This window comes from Rattus norvegicus, chromosome 1 (assembly GCF_036323735.1).
Source record: "Rattus norvegicus strain BN/NHsdMcwi chromosome 1, GRCr8, whole genome shotgun sequence".
In the NCBI taxonomy this organism is placed as follows: domain Eukaryota; kingdom Metazoa; phylum Chordata; class Mammalia; order Rodentia; family Muridae; genus Rattus; species Rattus norvegicus.
In genome coordinates, this window is record NC_086019.1 from 37,555,873 (window position 1) to 37,576,516 (window position 20,644).

At 42.2% G+C, this 20,644-nt stretch overlaps 1 long non-coding RNA gene across 11 annotated transcripts in view; it reads left to right on the top strand.

The window, feature by feature from the left end:
* LOC681177 (similar to GTPase activating protein testicular GAP1) overlaps positions 1–20,644 on the top strand; it is a 106,047-nt gene that overhangs the window by 52,734 nt on the left and 32,669 nt on the right. For 8 of the 11 annotated variants that reach the window (XR_010058926.1, XR_010058925.1, XR_010058927.1 and 5 more), the window contains 3 exons: positions 4,693–4,764; positions 5,121–5,356; positions 7,125–7,190. This is a non-coding gene — a long non-coding RNA (similar to GTPase activating protein testicular GAP1). Of the gene's footprint in view, positions 1–4,692; positions 4,765–5,120; positions 5,357–7,124; positions 7,191–11,181; positions 12,477–20,644 lie in introns of those variants that run through there. The other 3 variants (XR_005497945.2, XR_005497946.2, XR_010058922.1) reach the window with 3 other exon arrangements.

Genomic DNA, 20,644 nt, shown 5'->3' on the forward strand with positions numbered 1-20,644 from the left:
ACATGCGGAGAAAATCCAGACTCATGCAGATGTGTAGGAGGAAAGGGGAAAGAACTCAATGTGCTTTTTTTCTTTAGTATTTTCTTATTTATTTATTTACTCCCTTTTTGTCCAAATTGCTGCCAGTTTCCCTGCTCCCTTACACAGTCTCTCCCTCTATCTCTCCCCTTCTCCTCAGAGAGGGTGGATCCCCCAGGGTATCTGCCCCCACTCCCCACCCCCCACACCTAGCTGGCACATCTAGCCTCTTTGGGACTGGATTCATCCTCTTCCACTGAAGGTAATAAGGTAGCCCAGCCAGGGAAACAGGATTCACAGGCAGGCAACAGCTTTAGGGACAGCCCCTGCTCCAGTTATTTGGGGACCCACATGACCAAGCTGCATATCTGCTACATATGTGTGGGGACCTAGGGCCAGATGTGCATGCTCCCTGGTTGGCGGTTCTGACCCTGAGAGCTCCAAGGTGGTCATGGTTCTTTGGAGTCCATGTCCTCTTCTGGTCCTTCAGTCCTTCCTCCAGCTCTTCCATTGGACTCTCCTATTCTTTGAATGGATCATTCACAGTGTGCTAGCTCTGTACACTGGTCACTTGGAAACACTGATACCCAACCAATGCACAATGTACTATATTACAGAATCACACCTATCTCATTGAACAAAGCGTTCAGTAAGTCATACGGGGTGGCACCACCTGTAATCCCAGCACTGTGGAGGCAAACTTTTGGGGAGAATACCAAAAGTTTGAGGATAATCCTGTTCTGTATTGCAAGTTCCAGGGTACTCAGGGTTACAACAAGAGCTCTTGTCCAAAAACAAATAAACAAATAAATGATGAGTAAAACAATGATTTAAAAAACCATCTAGATATTGAAAAGTTGCTCATATCACAGCCACCAGAAAGTTTTCAGAAAACTCTGTCTTAAATTCCAAGTTTCGTTACTGGCAGCAGATATGAGCAGGGAGGCTGCAGGGATAGTTCAGTGGCGCAAAGCACTAGTGCCTGTGTGGCAGCATTCCTCTTGGAGGCTCTGCGGGGGAGTGAGTTCTCTCCTTTTGCCATCTACATTTTTTGGCTTATGACTACTTTGTTCATCTTCAAAACCATGAATATGCCAGTGTTTCCTTTTTCAGTTTGTCTATTTTTTCCGTATCTGTAGCCCAGGCTGATTTGAAACTTGTTATATAATTCAGGCTGCCCTCCATGTCCTTCTCCTCCTGAGTCTGCCTGTCAGATTCTGGGATCATAAGTGGGCACCACCACACTTGGTTCTCGTGGATCTTCTGTGCATACAGTCCTGCCACCTACAGACCGTTTTCAATATCCTTTCCTCATTCTTGCTAGGCCTGCTGGTACTGCATTGAATAGAATTGGTAGATTGGACACGGTTGTCTTGTTCTTCAGGTTAGAAGGAAATCTTTCAGTGTTTCCCCCTTGACTATGTGCCCTGGTCCCTCATCCTGTGTGGTCCTCATTCCATTGGGTGACATTGCTTTCATCTTAGTTACTTTTCTAGTTGCTGTAAGAAAACGCCAGGGTGGAAGCCGCTTAGGGAGAGTTATTTTTGCCCAGTTTGAGCGATGATGGCGTACACTCAGCTCACTCCATCACCTGTGTGCAGGCTAGGATCTCAGACCGAAGAACCATGTCATCTGCCATAGGTGCTTCTTTTCAACACAGTTTACCGAGTCAAGATGATCTCCTACCATATTGCTGGAGGCCTGTCTCTCAGGAGGTTCTAGAACTCACTGAGTTGACAACTCCCGCTAACCACTCTAGCTTCTATGGCTGATATGTGGAGGATTGTCATCAAAAAGATGTTAAATTTTGTCAATTTCTCTTTCTATACCTACTGACACAGATTTTTGTGCTTCATACTTTTAATGTTTAATGATTTAATTTATGTTGAGCAATCCTGTGTCCCAGGCATAAATCCAGTTTTGATTATAGGGTGCAATCTTTCAAATGTGCTGTTCATTCTCTTTGCGAATGTAATGTTTCCTTGATTTTTGCCTCTATTCATGTAGTTTTGCTTGTTTTTGGCATTCTTGTCTGGCTTCGCGTGAGGGTCATGCTGTTCTCATGAAGTGAATTTGGAATTATTTCCTCCTCTTCAGATCTGCAGGATTTGAGAAGGATTAGCTTTAGCTTTTCTTTGAATTCATTTTTATAGCCTTCTCTTACCTGGATATTTCTTTGTTGGGAGGTTGTTAATTATTCTAATTATCATTCATCCAGTTATATTTTGATTTTTCATAATCACCTTAATAGTTTGTGTGCTTCTAGAACTCTATCCATTTCCTCTAGCATGTCTGATTTGTTGGAATACATTGTCCATTGTAGTTTCCTTTGTACCTATTTAGTATTAGTTGCAATGCCTCCTCTCCCATTTATAATTTTGAGTCATTAGAACAAGTTTTGAATCTTGTTTTCTTTTGTCAAAAAGCCAACTCCAGATTTCCTTTCTTTCCTCTCCTCCCCCTTGTTTTTCCCTGTTTGTTCTGAGGAAAAACCTAGGACCTCTAAGTAAATGCATGCTTGCTTCTGAGCTACCCTACCAGCCCACAAGAACCTTAGCTCCATTCAAGCTTCCTGATGGTTTTCTTGTCTAGAATCCTTTGTCCTCCCTCCTTTCTACACATCCTATTCCTGTGCCACTTCTTCCTCTTCCTCCCTCTTTTGAGACTGAACCTTACTATCTTGGCAAGCAGTCCTAGCTGGATCTCAAATGCCAGGTCCTCCCACCTCAGCTTCCTGGATCGTGGCCGTGTACCAGGTGGCCTGCTCTTTCCAGCTTCATAACAACTTTTCCTCTTATGGGCCGTGTTTCTGCTGTCGAATATCTGAATTCTTTACTAAGCATTCAATTCTGAAACACTTCCTTCTGAAAATGTAATGGTTTAATATTTAAGCAAATAGAACCTATCCATTTGCAGTTAGTTTTATATAAAATGAAACCCATTGCTTTTTGTTTTGGAAGTTTAATTATTCCAGCACCCTTTGCTGAAAAGATTTCTTGCTCCCTTGAGTTGCTTTGCATATGTATAAAAAATAATTATTATTCTAATAATTATTTTGAGCTCTTCATTCTGTTCTGTTGCCTGTATCTATCTATCTGCCACATCTTTGATAAATGTTGACTATGAAATATTAGGTAGAGTGATTCATCCCACTTTATTCTTTTTAAGGTTTAAAAAAGACAATCTCAGGTTCTGCCTTCCCCAAAGAGTTTAGATCAAATTTGACTCTTTCTGGAAAGAAACAATCAGTGGGACTTCTATAGGCTTTCATTGCACATAGAGAGTGTGGGAGCTGTTGTTGCCAATCTGGTGTGTTTTCTGGTGTGTGTCTTTATTTGGATCTTCTTGGTTTTATACCTTTAGGTTTACTCTACATTTATAGTAATTTCCCTCACCTCTGCTTTAAATACTTTGCTTTCTGAGACACTGATGAAATGAGTTCAATAGCATCGAAATGTAATAGTGATGACAAGACAGTGTCCAATCCATCACTTACAAAATGCCACAGTAGATCTTCTTTACTCTTAACCTGGGCCCCATGTGACCCCACTGAAGTGGATAGTAAACCTTACATGTCACCTTCCAGTGACGTATTCCCAACAATTGGCCTGTAGGGTCATATCACGTTTGACTACAACACCCATTTGTTTGTTGTTCTGTGACGGTGCAAGTGAGTTGTTCGGAAATCCTTGTTGTTTTTTTCTTTTCATTTCTTTCTCTTTTTGTTTTTGTTGTTGTTTCTTTAATGGAGGGTTTCTTTCTCTTGGCTGTCCTGGAACTCACTCTGTGGACCAGGCTGTTTTCAAGTTCAGAGATCCTCTTGCCTCTGTTCTGGAGTACTGTGATTAAAAGAGTGCATCGCCATAGATCACATGAAACTCAAGAAGGATGAACAAAATGCGGATGCTCCACTCCTTCTTTAAAAGGGGAACAAAAGTAGCATTAGAAGGGGATAGGGAGGCAAAGTTTAGAGCAGAGTCTGAAGAAACAGCCATTCAGAGCCTACCCCATATGTGGCCCATACATATACAGCCACCAAACAAGATAAGGTGGATGAAGCAAAGAAGTGCAGGCTGACAGGAACTGGATATATATTTTTTCCAAAATGTTTTCTGCTGAGTGTTTAGAAACTAGCTTTTTAGATCTTTGATCCACTTTTAGTTGATTTTAATGTATGGTATAGCATGATGGTCAAATTTGCTTCTTTAACCACTTTCACTTTGTAAAGCAGTTCTCTGTACATCACATAAATGCTAGCTTATAAAACAATTCTCTGCACACTACAGACAACACCAGCTCATTCATCTCTGGGCATCATAATCTGCTGTTCAGTTCTTGCACTAACAGTAGAGGAAACCATAGCTCAAAGGTCTCGGGGATCGTCTAGAATTCCCTACTCCATGTGTGCAGCAGATCTGGGCTCATGTTCTTTCTCTGGTCAAGTGGTGAGATGTGGGTCTCTCGGTCCCCAACCTATGAAGAACGGTTAGAATCTCCCTCACTTAAACCTGTTCTATCTCTTTGCCATCTTTCTCCGGGTAGTCATGAGTTTGTATAGGAGCTTTAATAAGTACTAACGATGGTCTATTCACAGTGTGACTTCCTTAAACTATGATGTAGGTATACATTTTATTATTATTTATTTTTTATTGCTGTTTTCCCTCCTACTTTCAGAGAGATGGGACCACATCACCACTACTACAGCGAGAAGGCCAGGAGCAACTAGAGCACCGTCAAATCCTATGGGTAAGACAAGCTCTCAGAGGAAAAAAGGAAGGAAGGATTTTCCATATCAGCTACCTGTTTCAGTGGGTATCCTAGTTTGTGTTTCTATGGTGATAATTAAACACCACGATCAAAACCAACATGGAAAAGAAAGGGTTTATTTTATTTGGCTTATGACCACCAGCATAGGGATGGTACCTTCCACGGTGTACCGTGTCCTTCCCCACTGATCGATCACTGAGAAAATGCCTAACAGCCTGAGCTTATGGAGGCCTTTTCTTAAACACGGTTCCCTCCTTGCAGATGGCTCTAGCTCATGCCGACATAAAAACTACCCAGTACAGCAGTGATTATCTCTTTTGTTCTGTGGTCCCCAGAACTTGATGGGTTTGACTTGGAAGACTCCTTGGATGATCGGAACGATCTAGATGGCCCCAAAAAGCCACGTACAGGAGAAGGAGGAGATAAGTTCTAGATGCTCGACATCACAGGCCAGTGCTACAGCTCCTGGTATGGTTTGTCTTATACCTGCAATGGCGTTCTGAGACGTCCAGAGTACTGTAGATCTGGGCCAGATCTGGGCCACGTCGAACTGTAGGAGAACCCCACAATGGTAATACTGATATATTTTGGTCTTGGGATTCCCCGAATTATTGGGAATCTCAATAACTATTGTCTGTGTGTGTCATATCTATCTCTGTTTATCATCTATATATTTAATTTTTTTAAAAAAATCAGTATTGTTCGTATAAAATGATAATACTAAAACAATACATATTAACATAAATAGCACATTGTATGAGTCTGTGTCGAGAGAAAAACAATTTGTCAGAGAGTGGCATTATTTTATACTTCTTAGAAATTTCTAGAATGTCAATCTTGCTAGGAGATACCTGGATTCTCATATTGAGATATGCAACTTGAAAGCTGTCCTCTGACCTACACAGACACGCACACACACACACACACACACACACACACACACACACACACAAATACAATTAAATTCAAAAGGGTTTAAAACAGATATATAAATGAATAATACATTTTAAAAGGTGTTTAGTAACCTTTCCTCACTTAGTTCTCCTTTCATTACTTTTCTGGTTGCCCTGAACAAGGACCTAGCAAGCGAAGAGAAGAGGAAGGATTCTTTCACCTTATCATTTTAGAAGCGATGAGGCCCCGATATGACTCTGCTGCTTGCTTTGTATCCACACACAGGAAGTGCAGAGACAGAGACAGGAAGTGGGCTAGTAAAACCCAGATGTCAACTTTCAGTGATGTATTTCCAAAAGCAGGCCTCAAGAGTCCCAGCACATGAGCCTATAGGGAAATTTCATGTTTGAATTACAACACCCGTTCAATGGACTTGTGTTCATTTGTAGTTTTCTAGCCTTGCAGGTTAGTCTTTTAGAAAACCTCGTTCTCTTATGGTTTATAAAACTTCAGTGTAATGCTGCATGCTATAATAAAAAAATCTAACTTGCTTCTAACACCACCCATACCACTGGAAAAGACTCACGGTAGCTTATAAAGGCTTTGCCCGAAATCTTGTCGACACGCACCATCAGTGGCTGTCCTGGACTGATGGATTCATTTCATTCAGTTGTAAGAAATGCTTCCCAAGTCATCCAGTTGGTACGACGTTCATTCTGTCTGGCAAAAGTGGTCTCATGACACAAAGCAGACAAAGTCAAGTAAGAGAAGGGACAGTGATGCCAGGGGCTTAGCAAATCATTCCCCTGTCCTCTGGAATACAGCAGGACGGCTTTAAGCACACTTTGCACACAGAGCATAGGACATTCAGGAAGATGTGTACTTAATTACTGAACTATGGTTAATAATGATTCTGCTTCTCGTATTAGTCATCTGTGATTGTGTCGCAGATTGTGAGAAAGTTGAGACTTATTTTTGCAGAAAGGCATTAATCTCCTTGGTTCAGTTAAGAAGCAGAGTCTTCTATAGAGTCAGACCTCAGAGAGCTGCCATCCAGGCAGGGGGATGGCGTCTCATCTGAACTTAATTATAGGATTGTATTCTTCTCTCTGTGGTCACACAAACACTCAAGATGATTGGACGTTCTACAGAACATATACATCGGCAGTGAGCTGTCTGAGGGGCTGGTTGAAATTTTGCCTACCCCCTTTCTTCCTTGTTCATTTCCCTCAACCTCCTTCCCTTCCTCCTCCTTCTCCCCTTCCCCATCGATCCCTAGTATGAGCACAAGGTGTGGTTCTGAGACCTTACATCTGCTGTGCCACTGAACCACACTCTCAGTTCCATGAAGAACATTCACGTGTCATGGACAACTTTAACTAATCCAAATGTTTGCTGCTGAGATTTTTTTCTTTTGGCCACTGAAATGTGTGGTTTTTCTGTAGGTTGGTCAGACAAGGATCTTGAAGATATCTTGGGAGACGGGGAATACAAACCTGACAAGAATAAAGGTAGGAATGTTGCTTTGTCTGGCAACACATGGATTCTCCTTAAAATGCTAACCATCCAGCCGCCATTTAAACATGTCACTCTCAGCCTCTGGCAAATCAGGCTTCGACATGTGCACTTGTCATGTGCAGTGGGCTCTCACTCTTGCTGGTGGGGGCTCATTTGTGAGCCATCCTGGGATGCTACCCATTTGCTCTGTTGCTCTTTAAGCCTAAGCTGGTGTCCCCACTACCTAGGTGCACCTCGTAAGCCAGTTTTCCATGCAGTGCAAGGGTTTAAACTTAACATGGCACACATTTTAAAGAAGCCCCTAGCAAATCAGATGTTCACAAAATTCCTTTGGATTCCATTTCCCCTTCCCAGGAAGATTCACACTTCCCTCCTATTGGATCCCAGGAAGGGGAAACTCTCCTTGGGGTGTATCATGTGAGTGAAGAAACTATTTTTAATTAAAAAGGCAAAAAGTTGGGGGAGGGGAAGGGGAGGGAATGGGGGCTGATTGACAGGAAGGCAGGAAGGGGAATAACATCTGAAATGTAAGTAAAGAAATATATCTAATAAAAAATTAAAAAAAGAAAAATTAATACAAAAAGCAATTTATAAAAAAAATTATTTAGTGAAAAATTAAAAAAAAAAAGAAAGACAAAAATTCCCATATTGTTCCTTGCTGGGTCCGAGCCCCGAGTCCTGTTTATCAGTTGATAGAATCCATTCTTACCTTAAAGATCATGGGAGCTTTGCTACTTTGCAACAGAATTTCAAGGTAGCCATCCCTGAGGTTTAACTGTGTTTAAATGTGTAGGAAAATTAAACCACAGGATCAGACTGTCTAGAATTTTCCATCCAGTCTGACACACAAAACAAAACACAAAACAAAAACAACCAACTGAAAAAGAAATAAAAGCCCTTAATATTAAAAAAATAATGTAGCACAGGTCAGAGTTTTAAAACGGTTCAGGAAAACTCCTACAGAATCTTCATCCAGCCTCGCCCAAGGAGCCTCCATTGTAGAACTATAGAGATGGTTGTTCTAGATCGGAAGTTGTTATCTGTGAAATAAAGTCACCTATTGACATTTTGGAAATTATGTTAGATCTCATTGTGTGTGTGTGTGTGTGTGTGTGTGTGTGTGTGTGTGTGTGTGTGTGTGTGTGAAATTTTATCACATGTATAGATTTCAATAGCTCTTAACACAACCAGGGAGAGATTATCATAAAATCTTTTCTGCATGCTGCCCCTTGAACAGTCATGTCCTTCCCAAGCCTCATGTTTGCAGTTTCCACAGCTGTTTGTGACTGAAACCTTTCTTCACACATCTGTCAGATGGGATCTTAAGCTTGGATGGGGTGAGATGTCTGAGGCTTGTGTGGTGAAGTACGTTCCTGTTGGAACCCATAGGAGTCACATGCCACAGTTGTGACCTTTCAAATAATCACTTTTGACAAGATGTTGGAATGTTGTGGTGTTTGAAACCCTTTGTTTATTATTCCATGTTATGATGGACAAATTGTAGCAGGGTCCAAAGAATTCAAGCTTTGAGTCCATCAAGACCCCTCTTTCCGAATCCAGGCTGAAGTTAAGCATTTGCTTCATTCTTGTAAGCGCTGTGCCTTGCATATGGGAACGGTGTTCAGTTGCTTAAAATGGCCTGCAGTCATGTTTGTCCCCAGAAACACCTTTCCAGATGGTGTCATCCGGAGGAAAAAGTTGTAAAAGCCTCTAAGTTAAATTTCCAGGGGTCAGGAGGACACGGAGCATTTAAAGGGTGACAATTGGTATTTCCAGATGGGGAGAGAAGGGCAGTGGTTACCTCTGTAAGCGTGCACGGGAATGAAAGCCTGAGTGACAGGCCGGGGGCTTCTCTTCATTAAATGTACTTGTTTTTGCAAGGAAGAGGTGTCCAGAAATTCCTTAATTGGGCTCACATTGGAGCTCATCTTGTAAAGAATAATTAATTGTTGGCTACGGTTACTCCCTCTGTCACCCATCACTGTAAGTGTCGGAAAAGAAGATCAAAGGGCGACACGGGAACACGGGTGACATTCACAGACACCGTCCCTTCCACCAAAAACCAAGCTCATGATGGCGAGGGAAGGGGAAGCATCACATAATTTCCATACATTATAAACTCAATTAGCAAAGTTCCTCGACTCGAGTCTTTACAACGTAGCTTCAGTCGTTCTGGCGTGGATTTGTCAAGCAATATGTTATCCGTTGTGTATTTTTTCCTCCAGACAACATTGTTGACACACTGCGAGTGTGTACCTGAGTCCTCCAGCATTTCTTGAAGTGAGTGGCTTGCAAACCTTCTGTTCTTCCTCCTCCTTTGACCTTTCAGGACTCACACTGTTGCCATTTTTTGCAAATGGCCTTGTTCATTTCGTAGTGTGGATGAGAGAAGGTCCAAAGAGGTTTCTTTGGAGTTGTTTCCACAATATTTCTGGCTTTAACGTGGGGGAATACCGTTCCATGGTAAGGAGACACATCAGACACCCACAGTCGCTCCAACAGATCAGGGAGTGCAGCATGAACATAGGGAAGTTGTTGAGCTGCTCTTCATGTATAAGATTGGGTGTTTTGATGTAGATAACAGCGCATTACCTACAGAGTAGTCTCAGTTTTGTGGTAGGAAATGGATGAACATGGCTGTGAGAGATTTTGCAACTGCAGGAATACTATATTCCCTGGTCGTTAGCCCAGATAGTACATTTTGGAGTAGTTTTTCTGTTTGATCTTGTTCAGCAATTATAAGTTTTTTTTCTTTTGCAGCAATATTTTCCTCTATTACTTTTTTTTAGTAATTATAAGTTTTTTACAGCAATATTTTCCCCCTTTTTTATTACTTTTTTCTGTTCTTATTACTTTTTTTCTCGGCAGGGTTTTGTTTTACAGCCCCAGCTTGCCTAGATGTCATGAGCTTTCTGACTTAGCTCTCTAGGTTAAGGGTGGCGCCACCTGGTGTAGCTTTATTTATTGACTAAAAGCACCATACCTCTCTTGCTATTTTTTGAGATAATAAAAGCACATTTTAAAAATGTTTAAAAGCCCTTGCTGTTTCTTGCTGGAAGCCTGGAACACTCACAACGTCCCCAGCAGTTGTCGACATAATCACTCCACCATCCCATGATTCTCTGTGTCCTTGACAACCAGATGTGTCAGGCACTCGATGGGAGCCACAACCTAGGTGGCCCTCAGAGAGGGGCAGACTCCCACCTCATGTCCCTGCCTCTCCCAGGAAGTGGCTCCACAGGACTCGAGGCTGACGTGTGTGTGTGTGTGTGTGTGTGTGTGTGTGTGTGTGTGTGTGTGTGTGTGTATTGTCATCTTTGTTTCTGAGCTGCTGAAAGTCTGACACTTCTGTTAACAGCAGAGCTTACTCATAATTTCTTAACCCATTGTCTTTCCCTATAAGAATAATAGATAATCAATAATTAATAGTAATATTAATAAAGGAAAGATGTTTATTTACCTCCAAGTTCTGGGAGCCGGGTGACCAAGATGGGTGGCTATATCTGGTGAAGGTCTCACGTTGCACCCTCACATGGCAGAAAAACAAAAGGGCAAATGGGCACAGACCCATAAGGCAACACAGTCTGCTCTTGTGGCACCGAACAGAAGCATCACGGTTTTTACCGCAAGTTTCCGTGGGGACAAGATTTATTCAAACCACTGAGCACAACTTCCTCACTGAAGTAATTCCTCTTATTCTATGGGGTCCATCCAAGTAAAGGTGGTTGCTATAGCGACAAGGTCCCTGTAACCTCAATCGGGCAAGCATCATAGTTTTGTAATCTTTGCAAATTCAATCAGAACAGGGCATTTGTCCTGGTCACAGTTTCATGTCTTTGAATATATGTGTTTTTAGAAAGTCGGTATACATCGTGATCTCATGTTCATGCCCTTGACCCAGTTTCTCCTCATCGTTCTATAATAATTCACATCACCAAGCCCTTTTCCATATATTACCAAACATTTTACTTGGCTATTTTTCAGTGGATGGACTGCCAGACCGAAGGCTTCATGAAAGAACTGTGCTGCTGTGAACGTCTGTATATGGCCGTATAGAAGATTTCACACAGGCATAGTTTTTAACTGTCTTGAGTACTTGTGGGCATTGGCATCCGCTCAGCATCTGCTAGGGCCTCTGTGCTGGGTTCAGACATGGCTCCGTTTCACTTGTGGGTGCCCCTTTAATACCCGAACAATATATTATATATTGTTTCTTTACTAATCTCACTGCACTTGCCCAAAATTCTCCTCCTGAGACTTAACCAGAGAACAGAGTCTCTGCTGGGCTTTTCTGAGACGTCCTTTGTCGGTGCAATGAATCTGAGTCTTCACCTTAGCCTCAGGCAGACTCTTCAGACAGGGGCAAAAAGCAGCCACATTCTTCACCAAAACACCACAAAAACAATCTCCAGGCCACACACTGAAATTATTCTCCCTGAAGCCTCCTGGGCCAGGTCTATGCAGTTAAAATCACTCACAGCCACAAAGTCTTCCTGCCAGGGTGGCTCATTGGGCCCCACTCAAACCATTTCGTGGCTTTCCAAATCCAAAGTCCCAAAATTCACGTTCTTCCAAATAAAAGTATGGTGAGGCCTATCAGTAATACCCAGGCCTTGGTATCAACTTCTGACTTACTTAGGGTTTTACTGCTGCGGACAGACAGCGTGAATGAGGCAGCTCTCACAGGGACAACATGTGACTGGGGCTGGCTTACAGGGTCAGAAGTTCATTCCGTCATCATCATGGCAGGAGCAGGGCAGCGTCCTGGCAGGATGGTGCAGGAGGGGGTGAGAGTTCTCCATCCTCATCTGAAGGCTGCTAGCAGATCACTGAGAGAATTACAACCCACACCCCCAAGGCCACGCCCACTCCAGCAGGGCCAAACCCTCTCCAGCAGGGCCAAACCCACTCCAGCCAGGGTCACACCCACTCCAGCAGGGCCAAACCCACTCCAGCCAGGGTCACACCCACTCCAGCAAGGTCACAACCACACCCACTTATTTCTGGCTCTTATTTCCTTTAAGTACGATATCTGGGACCTTTTGGTGGGACACCATCTAGCTCCTTCCCTCTATATCTATTGTCTGTCCTTGGTGCTCCAAGCTGTCCATGTATGTCAGTTTATGGCTGGGTTTTGCTTCTAGTTGCTTGAATGTTTTGTGTTTCATGTTTAAAAGAAAAACATGGTTAAATCTTTAAATGCTGGTTGATTCCTCCCTTGATTTAGTTTTAAGTCCTTTCAAGAAAGGAACAAATAAATAAAAAGCAGTTTAAATTGACCTTTGGAGACCTGCATCATAGATAACTGGTTATCTCTGGTGTCACAGTCATGCATGTCTCTGACTGGATCTGGTATCAATGGAGGAATGTAGCTAGGAGCCTAGGTCTGTCCACTGGGGAAGCTCCCCAGGGGGCTGGCTAAATGTTTACACTAGCTGATCTTAAAGGTGCCAGCAGCTTCAAACCTTCTATGGTAATGGAGCTGTTAGCTGTTTCTCTTAGAGAAATCTTTGACTGTGATTATTGGATTCAACAGCTAACAAGGTGCTTCTTTTAAAATGACAGCTAGAAAAAGTAAAAATGGTGTTTGATCTAAATACTAAAGATATGTGTTGTCACTTCATTTTTTTTCTGTTTGGTTTTAAATGTATAATGCGCTCTACATGTCTTGGCTATAGGTGACTGGCTTTTAAGTTATTGGGTATGGTTAAAAATTTGTAACATTGGTAACAGAAAGTTGGCTTAAAACTGGAGTCATTCTAGACAACACGTGGCATGAGCCAACATAGGGAAACAGGTCTAGATTGGGATCATATTTTAATATAACTCTTATCATGGAAACCAGACTTTTAAAAGAATTTAGGACAATGTCTCTTTGGTGAGGTATTAGAGCCTGCACCATTGCTCGTTCATATGCAAGACTTGGCAGTCATACTTTATAGGTCCAGGAATGGACTTGGAGTTTTGGAGAGACTGGATTTTAGAGAATAGATTGTTTGTTGGAGGGTGACTTTTGCTTTCCAAAGTTATGGCTGTGCTCTTGTGTTACAAGGGAAACTTAAAGATTGTGGTTAATGATTGCCAGTGTTACATTGACTACTGTTTACAGTTCGATCACAGAGAGACGCAGGATTCTAACACACATATTTGTAATTAAGGAAAAATCAAACAGGTGGAGATTGTTACGAAGGGTTGATGAGGCTATGGAACTTATAAGAGCATTACAGCCTGGTTGCTTACTCCAACCGCTATTTCAAGAAATACCTATAGAATTATTATAGGTTTAAGAGATTGTTTTTATGCTGTTTCTTTGCACTCTGGGGTTGTTATGAAATATTGCATTATTGTGTTTTCTTGGGTGTTGTTTGCCTTGACCATACATTTGTATGACTTTTTGAAAGAAAAGTGTATTCACTCTTATTTATTTTGATGAATTGTTCTTTGGCTGACTTTTGTCTGTGGTCCCTCTGCATGCAGTTCCCTCAGTGGCCAGCGGATGGCACAGATGTTGAGTTACAGATGATGTTAACATCTCCTGTTACAGATGATGGTTAAGCACACTATAGGTCCTCTGAGTGAGCAGCAGATTTTGCATTGGGTTCTGTTGTTTATGACCTGGAGTTTGCCTCTCCCCTATGTTTATCTCTGCTGTTAACTGTCATTCATGTCTCTGACTGGATCCAGCCTCACTTGAAGAATGTAGAGCTCTGTGAACTGGGTGACTGCTGGTCTCCTGGGAGTCAGGTAGTACTGTCTCTGTTTAGTGTGGGCCTCCTGTGTCTCTGGTTAGAGCAGGCCTCCAGCGTCCCTGGAGTACAAACCCACAGGCCTCAGAGAATTTTGAGAGAGTCTGTACTATTATTTTCTATCTTCCCTTCACATTTCCTACATCTTTAATAGAGTACAGAGTTGGCAACTATGAATTATATTTCCTAGGTGTCTCTCAAACCAAGAGTTTGCATGTGACTAAGTTCTAGCCAGAAACATATGAACAGAGTCCATAGGCAAAATGTCTGCCATTTTCTTCTTTATGTTTACCCTCCCTAGCTCTGAGGATCAAATTCCTATATTCTTAAAGATAGTGGCTTTATTCAATATCAAGAATGTATGTGTAAAGTGTCAACATCTGGTGTTGGGAATTGTCTTATTTTGTCCCCCAAAAGCCTCACTTCTAGACCTGAGTGCCCCTGAGGGCTTCAACTGATAATAAAGAGTTGCCATAGCCAATGGCTGAGCAGAAAGATAGAAAGACAGGTCAAGGTATTGGGAGAGAGGAGAGGATGAAGAGAGTCACCATGATCTAGAGTTAGAAGGACCAGATTTAAAAGCTACAGGAGAGAAAGCAGCCTATGATGTAGGTAGAAGGGAATAGGACCCTATTGGGGGAGTGGGGTTTTTCCCAGAAGATAACAGGGCAGCAAAGATAAAACATAGATTTAAAAGGTGTTAAACCTGGGATGCTGAGTGGAAGGGAGATGTATGGTAGCTGTCAGGAGAATTAGAAATGTGTCTTTCATTCTCAAAACCGGAGAACTCTTGGGCAGGTGCCATGACTGTACTAAGGAGCCAAAGTTGTTTAATTAATTCACTGCTACAGTCTGCTACATTGAGGTCCCAAGTGAGTGTCGCATTAACCTGGACACGAGTTACACAGCCCAGTCAGCCAATGCACAGTTTATTCAGTTTCAACTTCTTTTAAAGGCAAAGCAGGATAAAAGTTTCCCACCGTTTCTAGTTCTCACCAGCTGCTATTTCTCAAGCAATAGCACATCTTGGATCAAAGTGACCCAAACCTCCTTGCAGAATCTGTCAGCAGTCCAACTCTTTTTTTTTTTTTATTAACTTGAGTATTTCTTATTTACATTTCGAGTGTTATTCCCCTTCCCGGTTTCCGGGTAAACATCCCCCTAATCCCTCCCCCTCCCCTTCTCTATGGGTGTTCCTCTCCCCATCCTTCCCCCATTGCCACCCTCCCCGCAACAATCACGTTCACTGGGGGTTCAGTCTTAGCAGGACCAAAGGCTTCCCCTTCCACTGGTGATCTTACTAGAATATTCATTGCTACCTATGAGGTCAGAGTCCAGGGTCAGTCCATGTATAGTCTTTAGGTAGTGGCTTAATCCCTGGAAGCTCTGGTTGGTTGGCATTGTTGTTCATAAGGGGTCTTGAGCTCCTTCAAGCTCTTCCAGTTCTTTCTCTGATTCCTTCAACGGGGGTCCCGTTCTCAGTTCAGTGGTTTGAGCAGTCCAACTCTTAGACGTGTTAGAGGTGCTGCTGTCTAATTAAGCTATAAACAATGTTACTTTCTCATGAGAAAATGACCATGAAGTCCATGTCCTCAGGTTTGCAGCTTATTTGGGAGACAGAGCACCAGGATCCTCTGCTTGAGGAAGTTGCCTCCTCTGTATCTCAGTGTGCTGAGAGTGACCGAACCATCTTAGGGTGCCCTGCAGCTGGCAAGCTAGGAGCAGTTGCCTCATGACATTTCTCTAAATTAAAGAAAAATAGTGTCAACCCTAATCGCTAGAGAATGGCTAAGCAGACAGAGGGACCTGTGGCCCTGAATAGCCAGAGAAATGCTGCCCTCTGTGGATTGGCTGCCTACCTTTGGGCTATCACAGGCAAGGGAAAACTCTCAATATTTGCACCAGATCCAGTCTTTTCCAATAGTTTGGCCTGTGCCCTAATTAACTTAAAAACACTTAATAATTTTAGTATTAATAATTTATTCCACATTTCAGCTACATAATTCAGACTGTGCCTAAAATGGGAAAAATGAAAGGAAGTAAATTCTTAGTAATCTAGGATGTAAGAATCAGGGACTTTAGAGAATTATACAGCCTTTGTTGTATAACTAAACCTTCAAGAAGTTCCTCTTAAACCTTGAGTGTAACCAAGCAAGACTGAGCCAGAAAGCAACATTCTGGTTCACTTTTATACTAGACTCAAGGACAATCATATACAATACACACATCAATCACAGACATTTTCTTTTGTCTTCTCCTGTTTACATGGAAAGCAATGGAGCCAGAAACAAAGATGATAAACTTCAGTCCAAACACAAGAAGCCAATTAAAATAACAACAACAATAAAGAAACCTGGTTTGATGGCACACACTTTTGCTGGGGGGGACAGAGACTCCATATCCTCCCTAGCCAGTCAGCCAGGCTGACCTGTCCTATTCCTAGTCAAATGAAAACTCCCATTTTATAAAAACTGGTGGATGGCACCTGAAGAGTAAACTGCAAGGTTGTCCTCTGGCCTGCACACATGCAAGTTCACATATGCAGAGCCACAGGACCAAACTAGCCTGTAAAAGGTTTTTCATGAGCCAAGAAGATAGCTCAATGGGTAAAGGTTCTTGTGTGGCCAAGCCTGACATAATCAGTTCAGTACCTGGGACCTACTCAGAAACCTGACTCCTACCAGATGGCCCTGACCTCCATGCTTTGAGGTTTGGTCTGTTGCTCTGTATTGTAATGCTAACTGCAGGTCTCCCCGGCCTGATTGTGCCAGAGACAAGAGAGTCCACATGTAGACCCAAGTGATACTATGTAAACTTGTGTCCCCAAATTATTTCTGATAGATGAATAAGGATTCCAGCAGTCAACAGCAGGGCACAGGGAGGGTTTAGCATCCCAGGACTTGAGGCATCCAAGAAGAACCATGAGGAATAAAGAAGGTGAAGGGAGGAGGAAGCCGCCATGGGTCAGGTGGGTTGGCTAATTGGAGTTAAGAGCAGTCCAGATGAAACACAGCAAATTATATAGTGGGATTATTAGCTGGGAAACAGACATAACAGCCAGAGGATCCATATCTGCCCAGCTCCTGTGCTGATTAAGGCTTAATGTAAATATAAAGCTTGTGGGTGTCTTTTATCTGGGAACTAAGTGGTCAGAGGCAGGGGAGAAAACCTGGGTTGGGATTAAATAATTTCTACAACATCTACACTCACAACTCCTGCCCCTCTACACACACACACACACACACACACACACACACACACACACACACAAAATAAATGTAATTTTAAAAAGGGGGATAAGGAACTTGTCATCAACCATGGGGATCCAAGTTCTATCACTAAAACCCATGTGGTAGGAGGATGACCTCCTCACTCATTGTCCTCTGACCTCCATATATGCACACTAAGACATATAGGCATATGCACACAGAATACGATAATGTATCAATTAATGGATTAATAAATTAATTAAAGGTTTTTCAAATCATCTGTTCTTGGCCCCCCGCTCACTTCTGTCTTTGGTTTACACAGCTCGCTTCCCCACATCTGCCTCTCCTTCTCACATGCCTTTCATGCTTGCATGTGTGTTTCTCCTCTCTTAGTGTCCATGTTTAACTCTATATTCACTTGTTTATAAACTACAGATCTGGTGGCTAGACACATGTTTTCCTGGTTAAAAGAACTTGCTGTGCGATCATAAGGCTTGGAGTCCAAATCCCATCATCCTGCAAACACCAGCCACTACATCTGCCAGGGATCAGACAACATCCTCTTGGGCAGAAATAATGAAATACTGCCAGTAATTTGGAGGAACACACACTTACAAATATATGGCAAAAATGCAAAAGTTGTCCTTTTAAAATGTAGCTCACAAAAGTGTTAGGACCTGGGTTATGAATCAAAGGGAAGTAAAAATTCTGGTTCATTTTATACCATGTGAGCCAATCAAGTACTGTTATCTCTACAAACCTGTTCCTTTATCCGTACATCAAATTTAAATAGTGCTTTGGGATATTAAATGGGAAACCACTTAGCAAAGAGTCCTGGAGCATAGTCCATTCTATGGAATTCACCAATTATTATTAAGTTTTGAAACAAATGTTAAAAAACAAGTAGGGTTTCATGTTCATTTTTAAGTGTCAGGCACAAGGCTTACAATCCTATGACATAAGGTTGAGACTGATATATAAAAGGAATTACAAAACACCATTTGCCAAGGACAAATGCTAAGTAAAAATACGCTCCAACTTGAGAACCAAAATACAACATGTAGGAAAGCTCCTTGTAGAAAATGGTAGAAAACATCACACTAAAGATAATAAGACACCTCTCCTTCCTGAACACAAAAGAAACAGAATTCCCTGAGATCTTCTAGGGTTTTCCTGTCTGGATAAAGGAAGCCCCAGTAAGTTCTCTCGTCACCACAATCGTATTTCCAGTAGAACATCAAAGCAAAACCTAGGAAAGGCATCTGTAGCTTTCCCATTCTCAGCAATTCATTTTTCTTTCATTCTAGACTTACCGATAAACTACTTCGAAAGGCAAACAAATTTTGGTAGGCAGCAAAATTTCACTCAAAAAGTAAATAAAAATGAATTCTATTTTATCTTTTGACAACAATGAAAAGTGTCAGAGAACAAGAAATAGTAACACACCTTTAATCCCAGCACTCTGGAGACAGAGATAGGTAGGCAGATCACTTGACTTTGAAACCAGGCTGATCTATAGGCTACTCAGGAAAAGTTTGTGCATCACTGAAAAATCCAGCCTCCAAGAAAAGGAGAGAGAGGGGGGGGGGAAGAACCGATTTAATTAAAAAGTTTGGATTATCTGTTTATATGTTTCTTTGCTTGGGGACTGGAGTGCAGAGGGTTTTCTAGCAAAATAAAGCAAGCAGAATTTACTTATGAAGGCTGCAGGCTTATTTCCCACAGCAGTACTATCCACCCCACTGCTAAACTCTGCAGAGCATCGATGGAGTGGGTATGAAACTTCTCTAGTTTTCTTTCAAGCTGTAAACTGCAGGCCAGTAGCATCCTCAATACAGCCTCCCAAAGTGGCATCTTCATCTCATACCATCTCATCCCATGTGGTTGGGGGAATGAGAAGGACATGCAGGCTCTGATGCTGTTTCCACTGTGTTTACTTTCCAAATGTTTTTATATCCTTGCTGTTTTCATGTTCTGCTTATAACAAAAGCCTCTGTGGCACTATTTCTTTCTTTCTTTCTTTCTTTTTTTTTTTTATTGAGTATTTCTTATTTACATTTCGAGTGTTATTCCCTTTCCCGGTTTCCGGGCAAACATCCCCCTAATCCCTCCCCCTCCCCTTCTTTATGGGTGTCCCCCTCCCCATCCTCCCCCATTGCTGCCCTCCCCCCAACAATCTAGTTCCCTGGGGGTTCAGTCTTAGCAGGACCCAGGGCTTCCCCTTCCACTGGTGCTCTTACTAGGATATTCATTGCTACCTATGAGGTCAGAGTCCAGGGTGGTCCATGTATAGTCCTTAGGTAGTGGCTTAGTCCCTGGAAGCTCTGGTTGCTTGGCATTGTTGTTCATAAGGGGTCTCGAGCCCCTTCGAGCTCTTCCAGTTCTTTCTCTGATTCCTTCAACGGGGGTCCTATTCTCAGTTCAGTGGTTTGCTGCTGGCATTCGCCTCTGTATTTGCTGTATTCTGGCTGTGTCTCTCAGGAGAGATCTACATCCAGCTCCTTTTGGCCTGCACTTCTTTACTTCATCCATCTTGTCTAATTGGATGACTGTATATGTATGGGCCACTTGGGGCAGGCTCTGAATGGGTGTTCCTTCTGTGTCTGTTTTAATCTTTGCCTCTCTCTTCCCTGCCAAGGGTATTCTTGTTCCCCTTTTAAAGAAGGAGTGAAGCATTCACATTTTGATCATCCATCTTGAGTTTCATTTGTTCTAGGCATCTAGGGTAGTTCAAGCATTTGGGCTAATAGCCACTTATCAATGAGTGCATACCATGTGTGTTTTTCTGTGATTGGGTTACCTCACTCAGGATGATATTTTCCAGTTCCAACCATTTGCCTACGAATTTCATAAAGTCATTGTTTTTGATAACTGAGTAATATTCCATTGTGTAGATGTACCACATTTTCTGTATCCATTCCTCTGTTGAAGGGCATCTGAGTTCTTTCCAGCTTCTGGCTATTATAAATAAGGCTGCTATGAACATAGTGGAGCACGTGTCTTTTTTATATGTTGGGGCATCTTTTGGGTATATGCCCAAGAGAGGTATAGCTGGATGCTCAGGCAGTTCAATGTCCAATTTTCTGAGGAACCTCCAGACTGATTTCCACAATGGTTGTACTAGTCTGCAATCCCACCAACAATGGAGGAGTGTTCCTCTTTCTCCGCATCCTCGCCAGCATCTGCTGTCACCTGAGTTTTTGATCTTAGCCATTCTCACTGGTGTGAGGTGAAATCTCAGGGTTGTTTTGATTTGCATTTCCCTTATGACTAAAGATGTTGAACATTTCTTTAGGTGTTTCTCAGCCATTCGGCATTCCTCAGCTGTGAATTCTTTGTTTAGCTCTGAACCCCATTTTTTAATAGGGTTATTTGTTTCCCTGCGGTCTAACTTCTTGAGTTCTTTGTATATTTTGGATATAAGGCCTCTATCTGTTGTAGGATTGGTAAAGATCTTTTCCCAATCTGTTGGTTGCCGTTTTGTCCTAACCA